Consider the following 9,125-nt stretch of genomic DNA (forward strand, 5'->3'; position numbering starts at 1 on the left):
CTCAAAGGGGCTGCAGAATGGTTCTCTCCTGTGTGGCCCACCGCTGGCCCGTAGAAACACTCGTGCCTACTTTGCTCCAATAAACTGAGTGCAGACCAGTCCTAGTGATAGCACTTCTCACCCTTGCCAAAGAAGCTCACCAGTCCCTCTCTTCTGATCGTTAGATTTCCAGGGCTGGAGTCAAGTTGGACGTCAGCCCCCTATCCCAACCAACTGTAAGGAACTGTTCTCTGGGTGATCCATTGAAGCCCTCCCTTCCCTACCCTTGGTGGTGGGAATCACAGCACAGCTTTCACCAAGAAAATACTCCTCATGGAATCCTCCCTCTGTTCCTTCTTCCTAGACACTTTTATTCACTGCTTTGGGTGAGGTGTTTTAGATTCATGAAACTGGTCTTCAGTATTTTGATTGAAAGTCTGCATCTTGCCACCTTACTTTGGAATTTCATATCTGTTCCATTTTGGTGCCTCAGGTGAAATTTGAATTTAGCATCTGTGACAAGCCAGTGAAAACTGAATCCAGTCAACTTTCTTTTCCATACCTTTGACATTAATGCCTGCTCAACCAAGACAACTGCCTTTTCCAGGCAGGGCTATCCACCCGAGAGTTGTAAGGAATACCACATTCACTGGGAAAGTACTGCTCACTGGTCCCCTGAGCTTTCCACAGAAGAAATGCGTAATTTAAGATATCTGATCAGGAAAGCCCCAGTTTGTGGGTTATAATAAAAAACTTTGTGGTTTTGATTTAAAACTTGGAAGATTTGTCAATTTGGGGGGAGTATATTTGGATTAAAATCTTAAAACAGTAGGGTTTCCCTGATGGCGCAGCGGTTGAGAGTCCGCCTGCCGATGCAGGGTACACGGGTTTGCGACCCGGTCCGAGAAGATCCCACATGCTGCGGAGCGGCTGGGGCCGTGAGCCATGGCCGCTGAGCCTGCGTGTCCGGAGGCTGTGCTCCGCAACGGGAGAGGCCACAACAGTGAGAGGCCCACGTACCACAAAAAAAAACCAAAAACAAACAAACAAACAAAAACAGTAATAAGCGGGGATATGAAAGTGACAAAAGTTTTGTTTACAGTAACATAAATATTAATTTTTAAAACTTTTATCCATAAGGCAAAGTCAAATGACCCATAATATTTACATTAGTAAGTTATGTATTACTACATTTCTTTGTGAGTTTTGGGGGCACTGGAATTAAGAGCAAACAATAAAATATTACAAAATCAAGAAAAAAATAGGTTTGGGATTATCTAGTGACTGCCTTCCAATTTCCAGATTCATAAAGGATTAATGTAAAAGTTTAAGTCAGCAGTGTTTACACTCCCTGTAAAGAGTCTATATGTGGTTATAGGCCCTTGTTTCGCAGAAAAAGTGTACAGTCAAGAGGCATAGTTAAAAAGAACCGTCCGTCCCCAAAATTATTCAGTTAAAATTTGTGACTTAGTTATGGAAGCAAGTCCTAAAAGAAGAAAACTCTTTTGCTCCAGAAGTAAAATTGTATCCTAGAGAAACATGCTGACTTCTATAGAGAAAACTGATATTATTGTGTTAGTTCATTTAACATAAGAACTCCCTGCATAGAGGGAGTGAGCTGGGAAAGAGCATGAATGCTCCAACTGGCCACCTTTCCAGAAGAGCCTATTCCTCTGGAACCAAGACTGGTGAAAAGCATTGACATGCAGATCACTCAGATCCGAACTAGGCATAAATACTAACCAGGTGCAATACTCCACCTGTGCCAAAGGAAGACCTCTCTACATGTGAAAGTGTTCCGTACGCCACATCCTCAAGGTGAGTGGTACAGAGGCAGTAATGGACTTGGGTAAATAATTCGGGGTGAGGAAAATGTCACCATATCACCACATTCATCTTAGGCCTCTTTTCTAGTGGAATATATTTATTTGGGTGAATTAACAAGCTTCTATTGCTTTTTGATATTGTGTGAGAGAAGCGTAGTACATTATTCAACTGAGAAAATCTCTACCTGTGTTATTATACACATTTTCATATTAATAGAGAAAATTACCATTAAAACCAACTTTGAATGAATTGCGGTCACCTAGCTTTTGTTACAATTTCTTTTTCATCTGTAATCCAGTGTGGGCTCCTACATATTTCAAAACCAGATTACTGTATATAGGGGATTCCACAGAGAAAATAAGAACAGAAAAGAGAGAATGTGACTAAAAATCTTATTGGTTGTATGAAACCAAGAGCACGCAGAACTTGACGGAAATAAAACAGAATTGTCATTTAGAGCAAGATATATGTCATGTGTTGACTGGGCAATAACCTGGTGATGAGTTGAGCTCTTTTGCTTAGGTGGCACCAATATTCATGTAAAAGACATGGTAGTGTTGCACAACTAAAGATATTTACCGGCTTTTCTGGATTAAAAGCGTAATTGGTTCCAGAAGCAGAAAATAACTCAGAAGACTTAGGAAGATGCCAAGAAGCAAAGACAGGGGTCTTTACCCACTGTGATCTGCAGGGCAAGGGCACCACACACTTTCTGCCCTCCACATTCACTTGAGGGAGATTCCAATTCTGTCAGCTCTCCCTGCCTGATGACCTAGAGGCCCTGATTCCCACAGCTCTTCACCTTGTCCAGAAGCTGCACAGTTTAAACCCTGGAAATGGAGCCTTCCCTTCAGGTGAACCTAGGCCTACTCATGACAGGCCTGTCTGTGTCTAAGATAACCCCACTGGCACCCTTTCAGCTACCCCCAACCGACTGGAGAGACAGGGCCTTTTTCATTTTTTACACCCATCAATTCACCTAGTCATTCAATTCAATAAATATGTATTGAGTTCCTGCCATGTGCCAGGCACTGTGCTCGGCACCGAGGGGAGAGCAGAGAACAGACAAATGTCCTGCTTTCACGATCCCTGTTGCAGTGGGTAAAATGAGAGAGAATCAGCTAAGCACATGAATATATCATAGGGCCAGTGGGGATAAATGCTATGAAGAGCAATTAAGTAAAATGAAGAGACGAAGAGTGGACTTCTATTTGGTATAAGGTAGTCAGAGAGGACCTCCCTGGTAAGGTGACTTTTTTTTGGCTTTTTTGTTTTCTTAATTAATTTTATTGGAGTATAGTTGCTTTACAATGTTGTGTTAGTTTCTACTGTACAGCAAAATGAATCAGCCATACATATACATATATCCCCTCCCTCCCTTTTGGACTTCCTTCCCATTCAGGTCACCACTGTGCATTGAGTAGAGTTCCCTGTGCTATACAGTAGGTTCTCATTAGTTATCTATTTTATACACAGGATCAACAGTGTATATGTATCAATCCCAGTCTCCCAGTAAGGTGACTTTCGAGCAGAGCATGGGACCCGTCTACACACCACCTGTCTCATCTTCAGCCACTTGCTTCTCCTCAGCTGCCTCAGCAGTTAACCGACCCCATGGCTCCCCACACCCCATGGTTTCCCTGCCTGAGGCTCACCAGACACAGGCCTAGAATATCTGGCTTCTCTCGCCAAACTCAGCTGAAAAGCCAAAGGGCAGGGCCTTGTTTCCTGAGCAACCGCCAATGGGGCTGATTGATGCGATCCAGAAATGCAGAGGCTTAATCCCTCCTGAATGAACTTTGACCAGTGGGAGACAGGAGATTGGAGGATACCAGGCAGATAAAACCTCTCCCTTGCTCCCTCTGATGGACTGTTTGGGTGCACGGTTTCTCCATACAGCCTGACTGAAGTCAATCTGTGTGACCAAGCCTGTGTGTTTATTGAGTGCTATGGGTTGGGTCGTGTTCCCCAGAAAGATATGGTGAAGTCTCAACCCCTGGGAATGTGACCTTATTTGGAAAGAGGGTTTTGCAGATGTAATCAAGTTAAGATGAGGTTATGAGGATGGTTCCCACTCCAACGCAACTGATGTCTTTGTAAGAAAAAGAAAAGACAGAGATACCCAGAGAGAATACGGCCATGTGACAATGGAGGTGGACACTGGAATGATGCGTGTACAAGCCAGGGACACCAAGGATTACCAGCAAACCCCAGAAGCTAGAAGAGGCAAGCAAAGGTCTCCCTTACAGGTTTCAGACGGCAGGTGGCCCTGCCAACATTCTTGATTTTGGACGACTAGCCTCCAGAACTGCGAGACAATACATTTCTGCTGCTTTAAGGAATCCAGTTTGTGGTGCTTTGTTACAGCAGCTGTAGGAAGCTAATATACTGAGTGACCAGCCGTGTTGGATTGTACCTCCTAAATACAGCCCTAACAGTCCTTGCCTGAGACTCTGTCTTCCAGAGAAACGTGACTATGATGACCAGGGACCTGAATAAATGAAGGATGATATTTGAGGGGTTATTTGAGGACAGAGATTACAGACAGAGGGAAGACTTGATGCAAAGGCCCTGAGGTGCCAACATGCTTGATTAGAGGAAGAGGAAGGAAGCCAGCAGATTTGGGGAGTGAATAAGGGGAAGAGCGTCAAGAGATGAACTCAAAAAGGGAGCTGAAGACACCATCCCTAGGGCCTTAGAGGCCACAGAAAGGACTTTAGGTTTTGTTTTGTTTTGTTTTGTTTGCGGTACGCGGGCCTCTCACTGTTGTGGCCTCTCCCGTTGCGGAGCACAGGCTCCGGACGCGCAGGCTCAGCGGCCATGGCTCACGGGCCCAGCCGCTCCGCGGCATGTGGGATCTTCCCGGACCGGAGCATGAACCCGTGTCCCCTGCATCGGCAGGCGGACTCTCAACCACTGCGCCACCAGGGAAGCCCCTAGGTTTTTTTTTTTTTTTAACAATATGGAACTGAGCTGTAATTTACATCGAGTAGTAAAATGAACTAATCCTAAGGGTATGATTTTATGAAATTTTTTAACATATTGCTATGGTCTGTATGTGTCTCCCCCCAAAATTCATGGGTTAAAACATAATCCCTGAGGTGATGGTAGTAGGAGGTACTGCCTTTGGGGGGTGATTAAGTCATGAGGGCAGATATTTCATGATTTGGGCCTTTCTAAAAGAGGTCCAAAACAGCTCCCCCTTGCCACCTTCTGCCATGTGAGGATAACACCAAGAAGTCTGGGATCCAGAAGAGGACCCTCGCCATGCTGGTGCTCTGATCTCAGACTTCTAGCCTCCAGAACTGTGAGAAATAAATTCCAGGTATTTATAAGTTCCCCAGTCTCTGGTGCTTCGTTATAGTAGCCCAGATGGGCTAAGACACATATGTATGGCTTAGTGTGACCCTTCAGATCAAAATGCGGAATATTTCTATCACCCCAGAAAATTCCCTCCTACCTTCCAGTCAGTACAACTTACCAGTTCTGAGGTAATGACTGCTCTCATTTTTATCGCTATAGACTTGTTTTATCTGCTTTTGAATATTATATAAATGGAACCATATAGTATGTACTACTTTTGCTTGAAATAATGCTTTTGAGATTCACCCAAGTTGCTGTATATACTATACTTCACGTATTGTTATTGCTGTATATCATTGCCTGAGTATAACACACTTTGTTATACGTTCTCCTGCTGATGAATATTTGGGTTATTTGCAGTTTAGGTCTATAATGGATGAAGCTGCTAAGGACATTTATGTACTCTTTTTTTGGATGTATCCAGTAATTTCTCTTGGTATATATCTCGGTGTGTACTTTCTGGGTCAATAGGGGTAGGTTTGTGTTAACTTTACTAGTTTTACAAAATGATTGCACCATTTCATATCCCTGCCAGCAATGTGTGAGAGTCCCAGTTCCTCTGCATCCTCACCAACCCTCAGATTGTCAATCTTTTTCATTTTAGCCTTTCTGGTGTGTGTTTAATGGTATTTCATACTGGTTTTAGTATGCTTTTTCCTGACGACTAATGATGAGCTTCTTTACATCTACTCATTGATCACTTAGATATCTTCTTTCATGAAGTACTTATTCATGTCTTTTGCCCACATTTTATGTCTCTGGTAAGGCCACATCCCATTTCCGAAATCTGTATCAGTTATCTATTGCAGCATAACAAATTACTCTAACGCTTGACAGCCGAAACAACAAACATTTATTATCTCCTGACAATCTCTGAGGGTCAGGAACCTGACAGCAAGCAGCTCAGTTGGGTTCTGGCTCAGGGTCTCAGGTGGCCGATGGACTGTTGGCTGGGTTGTAGTCATCAGGCCAGGCTTGACTGCGGCCAGAGGCTGCACTTCTAAGCTCACTGAGTTTTCATTGTGAGTATATGTATGATTTTTGTTAGGCTGGTGAAATATTGAAAAGCTTAAAGACACCCTGTCACTCCCACTGACTTCTGGGTGCCCAGGATCTTAGGTTGAAAAAACTCATCTAAAGGAGTAGATAGTAGGAAAGAGAGACCCAAGGTCCCACAATTAGTTGTGGGAGAGGGGGGCAAGGGAGGGGTGTTAACAATCTGAAAATACTCCAGCTCAAGGAAATGTAACTGTTTGAAATGGCTCACTTTTATTAAGCTCCCACTGTCTCACTGGCAGTTTAAAAGAATCAGGGCAAAGTGTTTCTAGTCTTCCATAAATGGTCATTTGATCCAGCAATTTCCCCTGTGGAAATTTATACCAAAACTAGAATCCACAATATAGAAAACGCTACATACAAAGATGCCCATTGAAACACTATTTGTTAGAAATCTAAATTGTGGAACTGTTAAAGAAAATACATATTCCCTCAAAAGAATTCCCTCAAATGAATCATTAAAAGTAGTCATTATAAGTGTTTAAGTTATAATGTTATAGGAAATGCTGAAGATATAATATTAAATGGAAAACTAGATGAAAATTATTATAATGTGATGTCACTTATGCACAGAGGAACAGATTGGAAAGGAAAAGTATAATCCCTGTGTTAGAAATGATAGGGTAATTCCCCCCACTTCCCAACTTTCCTGCTTATTTTTATAATTTAAAACATCTAAAATTACCAATTGCCATCCCTACCTTAGACATTGAACTTGATGAAATAAAAACAAAACATAAATTACCTTATTTTTCTCAATTTAATTATTTTCCTCAACTTTTTAATCTGAAATTTTTCAAACCTACAGAAAAGTTGGGATACTAGAACCATAAATTCCTGTATATTCCTCGCCTGGATTCACCAACTGTTGCCACATCTGTTTGCTCTCTCCTTGTATAATACACACACATTTCTTTTAACCATTTGAGAGTAAGTGGCAGGTATTTTAACACTATGGTCTTAAATACTACCACAAGCATCTTCTAAGAGCAAGGGCATTCTTCTACCTTCTCCTACAGTTATCACACTCAAGAAATTTGACATTGATATATCCTATTATCTAATATAAAGTTTACATTCAAATTTCCCCAATAGACCAAAATATCATTTTTGTCTTTTGCTTGTTTGCATATGTTTTAGGCAAGATTCAAACAAGGATCATACGTTGCATTTAGTTGTTATGCATTTATCTGTAGTCTCTGGATCTAAAACCACCCCTCAATGGTGTTCTTTTTTTTTTTTTTTTTAATTCTTTCATGACATTGGCTTTTTAAAAGACTCTGAGCCAGTTATTTTGCAGAATATCCTTCAATTTATATGTGTCCACCTCTTCCCTCATGATTAGAAATGACCTGAATTTCTTGGCTAATTCATTGATCTTATTTTGTGTGGAAAGATTTTACTCTTTCTTATGTCCTGTGAAAATAGAAAATCTTTAATGTGTTTGTTAGAAAGATTAAGCTGAGATTTTGTTTGGGTGAAGTATTAGTTGGACTTGGGTATGTGTATCTGAACTTCATCATTTTGTCATCTAGAAAATAGTAACTAAGAACAAGTAGCATAAGAAATCCAAGCACTTGAGAGCCACTATAAGTAAACTCTAATTCCCACAGCAGAAAGGAGGGGGTCTGTCTACTTTTTAACCACCCATGGCTTATTTATATCAAAGGAATGTTTCCTATTCTTTATTTCGTTTTATTTGTCAGGTTGGTCTGTAAACCAAACAGGGAGTCAGTTGGTCATAGATTTAAAGATACCAGGTTGCAGCCTAGAGGATAAAATCATCTGCTCAGCCACTGTTCAGGGGAGGAACAGTATGTGTGTTTTCAAATTGTTTTACTAGAACTTTTGAGTCCCGAAAATACCTGACTTCTGAACTAAACAAGCAGAATCTAGGCAGAGGGAAATCTATATTTCATTTATAACTTGGCCTGTTATAGCTGCCAATAAATCACACCAATTCCTATAAATAAGAGCCATGGCAAAGATATTGCCTTCATGGTAAGTTCCTCTTACTTGAGACTTACGAATCTGGGGTGTATTGCTAGGAAAGGCCTACTGAATGCATCCAAGGCATTGGCTTAACCCCAGGGATGATGAAATTTTTTGAACTCATGCCACCACTCTTACCTCACTTGCTCATGACAGCTACTGCTAATTAATCACAGTATTCTTTCCTGTTAGCCTGGACACTGCCCCAGAAAATTTCCCAGCATAGCACTACAGGTGAATTAGTAATAATTTGGAGTCAATACATTAGATAAACTCTTTATAACACTTAATAAGACAAAGAATATTTTTCTAAATCTCATCTAGTTTTTAGCTTCTCAACTTCATCTGCACATGAATGGCAAAGGCCTGGAAAAATGTTTCTTATGAGTGACCTACAGATAACTGACCAACTTGGTCAAAGACTTGTAATCAGAGCATGTTGACAAGGTGATTTGACAAGGGAAAAAAAAGGAGAGTGTATTAGTCAGGGCTGACTATTTGCTGTGACATATTGGCCTCAATCTATATAATAGCTGAATCAAAATAGAAGTTTATTTCTTGTTCATGAAATAATCCAAATTGGTTCTAGGTTGGGGGGATGGGAATGTGTGAGCTTCATTCTACAGTATGATTCCATTTATAGGACATTCTGGGAAAGGTCAAACTATAAAGACAGAAAACAGATCCAAGATTGCTAAGAGCTGGGAACAGGTGGATGTCTTGACTACAGAAGGAATTTTTTAGGTGATGGACCTGTTCTATATCTTGAGTATGATAGTCGTCATACAACTTTATGCTGCTGTCCCAATTCATAGAACTGAACACTAAAAAAAAAGGTGATTTTAAAATTTTCTGTAAACATATACTTGGCTTAAAAAATAATAAGCTACTACATAAAAAGATACAAA

The sequence above is a fragment of the Pseudorca crassidens genome, chromosome 6 (assembly GCF_039906515.1).
Source record: "Pseudorca crassidens isolate mPseCra1 chromosome 6, mPseCra1.hap1, whole genome shotgun sequence".
Taxonomy (NCBI): Eukaryota; Metazoa; Chordata; class Mammalia; order Artiodactyla; family Delphinidae; genus Pseudorca; species Pseudorca crassidens.